Raw genomic sequence first — 6,017 nt, 5'->3', positions numbered from 1 at the left:
CTTGTGAGTGGCGATGATAATAGTGTGAGGATTTATTTTCCCTCCCTCTCCTCCCTCTTGCTCACTACAGCTCAACCCCTCCTCCCCCTCTTTCTCCCACTTTGCTCCAGAATTATTCACCTGCTCCTCCTCGCATCATCCCGTCACACATCCTGACGTCCTTTCCTCAAATTACCTCACATCTCCACTCTTCATATCCAATGGAAGTGAGGAAAACGAGCGAAGCATAAAAGGTATGAATGTCTTGGTTTCCGACTCTCAATCGAGTCCCTCCTTGTTGATTGAGAAACCCCCATTGAAAAGATGCTCCCTCAAATTGAAACCTGCTTCTCGTTGCACTTGCAGTCCTGACTCACGGTTCATGACCATGGGTGATGGCAGGAATTGATATTGGCCTCCTTGTGTTTACACTTCTGTTGTTCTGTCTGTACTAACGCCCTTCATGTAATATTGTGTTGGTTATCTTTATCATTGGTGATGTTTTTAAGATGGATTCCCTTCTCAGATTGCTCACATATTTTGTCTCGGGAGTCATGACCTCAAACTAGGAAGCTTCATCCCTGTTAGTACCAAGAGGCAAACAAGCCCACATGCAATTCTTAGTGACAGATGTGCCAATTCTTCAAGTCCCATAATGCCATGCAACAGTTCAAGCCCACTCTATTCAGAGTCTGACTGATGCGAGAGGAAGGTTCAAACTCTTCCCATTACACAATTCAACAGCTCTTTTTCAAGAAAATAAATCATTCATTTTATTGATATAGTGAAATGTTTATTGTTGAATAGTTTATCAATCCTGCTAATAAGAAATGTTCAGCTAAGTTCCACAAACCACACAGTCCCAAAAATGCCTTGCATTTGTCATGAGGCACCTGGCTGAAGAAATATTTCACAAGTGGTACTTTGCTGAAGAACCATGTAAGTAAAACAAAAATCAATTGTTTCATGAAAATGTCATCTCAGTTTAAACACTGCACACAAAGCATGACAAAGTTTTCTGAGAAGGTTAAGCATCACCTCACCAGGTTTTTAAACCTTTACATTTGCAACACAAGAACAGGAACTCAATGGCAAGAATTATTTTATCCCAAAGATTGACACACAAAGTGTATTTATTTTTAAGTGGTTAAGTGCTGAATGTAAACGCTGCAAAAAATGTTTCAGTATTTCGTATTATCAATATACAGGTCTATGACCAGGATCGAACCAGAATCACTTTCAACCATGATTACAACCAGAAAGATGTTCCTGGAAGTGAAAACGGAGGCATGTTTCCCTGCAAAGCTGAGAGTTTGATGGTGGTAAAGTCCATCAAACCTCAGAAGTGTCATATCATATCCACTGCCGCATTGCCAAAGGAAGAAGAGCAAGAATGAGTAATGACTGAGAGCTAGATCAGAAACCCTCTGATGTTAATGGACAGAGAACTGTGATGACATGTGAGTCAAAAAGATGAATTGCTTCAATGATATTCTTAATGTCATTAGCATTTGTACATGCACAGTATCTAACCATCCTCACTTAAGTTTACTAACAGAACTCTGGAAATCAAAATGGACTTCAACAAGAAACAACTGAAGCTGACAGTCTGTCCGGGCCAAGAAAACACATTTGAAAAAAAGAGAAATTATAGGAGTTATCTTCTCTCTGCTCCTTTCTAACCCTCAGATCATGTTGAGATGAAAGACGTCTTCTGTGTTTAATGTGGGATGGAAATAAGCTTCTTCTTCTTCTTCTTCTTCCAAAAAGGGCCGAAGTGGTGTTTAAGAAGTTGTTCAGAAGGAAACTCACAGTGTTGGGAGCAAGTCATAAAAATCACGATTGAGGCTGATAAAATTTGATCAAGGGCCACTCATAGCCCCCGAGCCGGACTTTGGACAGATCTCGGAAGGCGAAATCTCATTAACCTCAGAGTCTTCATGAAGAGGCCAGACCAAAGTTTGAGCCATCTTGTTGATCCCTGACAATTGATTTGGAGATAGGCAGTAAAATAGAACGACTTGCTGACCACGTTGTCGGATGCACAACTGTGCATTTGTTGATCCTATAGTACTTGTGATGCCCAGAAAAAGTGCAATGGTGTCATTGAGTCATCTGACCTCCCCCCAAAAAAACATAAAAGTATACTGGAAATTCATTTAGTTTCATTGACAACTGATGGTTGTCTCCAGCCTGCAGCACAGTTGTGTGACATGACTCTTTCACACAGATATATAAATAGGGCTAAGTGTTGAAATAGTGAGAGAGAAGAAGCGTGTGTGGTTGTGTCAGTGTTAATGGGTGCGTCTGTAGGTAGTGTGTGTCACAGTGATCGGCACTCACCAGCTTGCCCATGGTCGACATATGTTCTCGGGTCGGATCAGAACCTCAGATTAAAAACAAAATGATGTTTACTAGTGGAGAAGATCACCACTGATTAATTCTATGTGCGCTATTGTTTGTTGCCAAGAGGGATTTGTCTGACATTGAGCTGGATTTGTGGGGAAGCAGCGAATCCAGAGACAGTTTTGATGTTCTTAACAAATCTTTGTTCTGGCAGCCACAATCTGAGCAGCATCATGTAAGCCCCACATTTCTTTGATTAAGTCTATTGAATAAAGGCAAGAGGGTAAGAAGTACACATTCAAGGCAAAGTGCGTCAGAGTAGCAGGCACAATGGAAGGATCTAAATTGAGAAACGACCAAAAAAAGGTGTGAAGAATTATGACCCATCGAGTGTGACATAACAGGATGTGAATGATGATGGGATGTGAACGTGGGTCTTGTTCTTGGGCTGATAAAAAGAATGAAGTGAACAAACGGATGGAAGAGTGTTGAGTGAATATGTAGAATGTGCAGTATGAAGTCAAGATGATGAAAGTGTAAAGAGAGAAAGGTACCACAGTGGGTATAAGGCAAGCAAGAGTTGTGATACCATCCATGTGCCAGTCCGCTCACCTGTGCGTAGGGAGGGAGATTCACCTAGCAAGCATGTCGGAGAACATGCAAACACCACCCAGAAAGGTCCAGAGCTGGATTTGAACCCTGAACTTTCTTGCTGAGAGGCAGCAGTGTTAGCATTACCATTGCTCCACTGTGCCACCCCTTGAACTAAAATCTGAGTTTTCTGTGTTGTCAGCGTGACTTTGACATTGACCCTGATCTTGGAGATTGATAGGACCCTCAACATGCACTTTTCAGGATTACACATCATAATCAGATTTCAAGGATGACAGAGGAGAAACTCTGGGAAGTGAAACCTCAGGGCGCGTTTAAAGTGACAAGCAGTGAAGTCTGACAAGCGTTTGGGAGAAGTATGTTGAATAAAAGAAGCAATGGGAGCGTGGGGAGGTAACGCGAAGAGAAGCAACCGTTCCCGTGCGCAGACAAACGGTTGTGTTGACCCCAATAGGAGAAAAAACTTTTCATCTGAATCTTGTGATGAAAATAGAATTGGAAGAAGCTGAAGGACGAGTGTGTACACACAGACACGTGCGATGGTTGTCTGAGAGTCGTCAGACGCTCAAGGACGCACAAAAGCAAAGTCGCAGGACAACAAGACAATAATAGACGACAAGTGACTGCTGCAGACAACCTATGAAACAAACGTCTGTTAACCTGAGTGACTGTCTCATCAGGGTTCAGCTGCAGGGAGGAGGAAGAAAATGATAATGAAAGAATCGTGAAGAGGAAGAAAAGATGTGATCAGGAAAGATGGGAGGTCGGTGCTAAGACAAAGAACGAAGGGGAATAAGGCTTGGTCTGACAAAGGGGAGGGAGGGGAAAAGAAGGAGATAAAGAAGGAAGTGGAAATGAAAGGAAGGATGAAGGGGGTATGGTAGAGATATAGAATGGAACAACAGACTGAGAGAGAGAGGGGAGAACATAGTGGAGTGGGGCAGAATGAAGGAGGGAATAAGAGAACAATGGTCAGAGACTTGGTCAGTGGAAATCATACAGAGTGAAATCACAGATGAATGGAAGAATCAAAGTAAAAGCATAACGGTAAAAAGAAAATGGAGAACGGGAAATTGAAAAGAAAAGATGGTGAGTGAGAGGAAAGGACGGAGGAAAGTTAAAAAGGTTAAACAGAAGCAAGTTTACAAGCTTTATCTGGAAGGAAAGATAAATGGGTAGGTAAGGCAACACAAAATGGAAGAAGGCCGGTAAAAATATTATGCAAATATGGTGAGGAAAGAGCAAAGAAGATGACAGTCATAGTATGCATTCTGGAAAGAAGGAAAGATGAAAGTCAAGGCAGATAAATAGAAGTGGCACAAGAAAAGCTAACACGCTGTGCTCTCTTCCTTCCACCTGGTGTCGTCTACTTTTGGAGTGTGTTCGGGCTTCCGCCGGGCAGCGATCACACAACGGACAGTTGCGATCAGATTTTTTTTTTCACTTTTTAATGACTCAATAAAACTTCAATAATTCATGGCAGTTACTACCACATTTAAAACTAGCCAAGCAGATCATTTGAGAAAGATGGTCTGGTCGGACGTAACAGCATGACTGGCTGACGTGCACAGCTTTATTATGGTCTGAAATGTAAACATCGGAAACATCCTCTTAGTGGACAATCAAGCACCACAAAAGATACGTTTATTTAAAAAACGTCTCCAGACAAAGCTCTTTCAGCTCAGAAGTCCGACATGTGAACTTTGTCTCGGGAAACTCTCAGCGGGTGGATAGCTTCTCACCTCAGGCGACTCGGCGCTAGATGCCGGAAACTACGTGTACAGCATGACTCCACACAAACATGATAAAGGCCCGGGCGCTACAGGGTCTGACCGCTGTCTGTGCAGACAACATCGTTCAAAAACAACTTCTCAAACTTCCAGAACACTGAGGTGTGCAGCCGGGAGCTGCAGGAAAATTGTGCTCAGGAACGGGAGCGCAGCAGTCCGGGACTCGTGTTGTGTGCGGATGTTTGATAACTTACATGTTTTCCAACGCCTCCAACGTTATATGAAAATTGCTATTGGCATGCTGTTATTGGCATTTGGGAAACATCTTGAGAAGTTAAAAAAACAAACTTCTAATTTTTCATTTTGACCCTTGTAATCCTTCTCAAAGATTCCTAACTATTGTTTATTATTATGGTTTAGGATTATGTTGAGGTTTAGATGATAAAAGTGGTGTGACTCAAGCCCTTAGCTCTGCATGCTAATATGCAGAGTGACCTGTCATGCTAGTTAGCAAAGCTTTATTTACTCGCTCTGAGCCTCTGTTGTTCTTCCCAATGAGGTCTGTGCTTGTTTGGCAGACCAGTCGGCTCCTGTGTGGGTGAGTGTGTGTGTGTGTGTGTGTGTGTGCGTGTTTGCCCTGGCCAGGAAACATGTTTAATCAGGCGAACATCTCTATAACCAAACAGCTCTGGAGATTGGAACAACGTGAGGGTGAGTGGAGGTGAATACTAAGAGGGAATCAGACACATTCAGCTCGTGAGGAAGTATATTTTATTGCTAGTTAGTTCATTATTCTGTTGCACGGATAAAACGCTTAAGATTTGTTTGTCACTCAAAACAAAGCATGAAACAAATTATTAAAGCTTAAAGCAGCTGTGCCCTGCTCCTTGCAGAATGTTTTGATTTGATATTGGACCCCATGCAAGTGATAAAGTGTATATCATGTGGTGGACAAAACATTGCTCTTCAACTCTTTCAAAAATGCTCCAATATGGCAGGAACTTGATATCTGTCGCCTGACAACACCAGAGTGAGAAACCTCTTGTCACCACTGAAAATGAAATGAATGTTATTATTTTTACCCTCACATTAGTAAGGCAACCTCTGACAGCAATTCTTTCACGACACCTCCTTGTTGTCATTTAATCATTTTTGCCAACCAGACAGCTTGATGATGCTAAATAGCCAGGTGACCCCATTACTACGGTAATGCTCAGGTAAATCTTGCTCTTTTAATGTGATGCAGGATCCCAATGAAACATTACAGTATATTTCTTGTTGCACACTCTATGTACTTAAATATTTTTAATATAAAATGTATAAAATCCCACCCGTCATAACGCTCTTCCT

This window comes from Synchiropus splendidus, chromosome 1 (genome assembly GCF_027744825.2).
Source record: "Synchiropus splendidus isolate RoL2022-P1 chromosome 1, RoL_Sspl_1.0, whole genome shotgun sequence".
NCBI lineage: Eukaryota > Metazoa > Chordata > Actinopteri > Syngnathiformes > Callionymidae > Synchiropus > Synchiropus splendidus.
The sequence above is the reverse complement of the archived record's forward strand: the minus strand, read 5'-3'. Positions refer to the sequence as shown.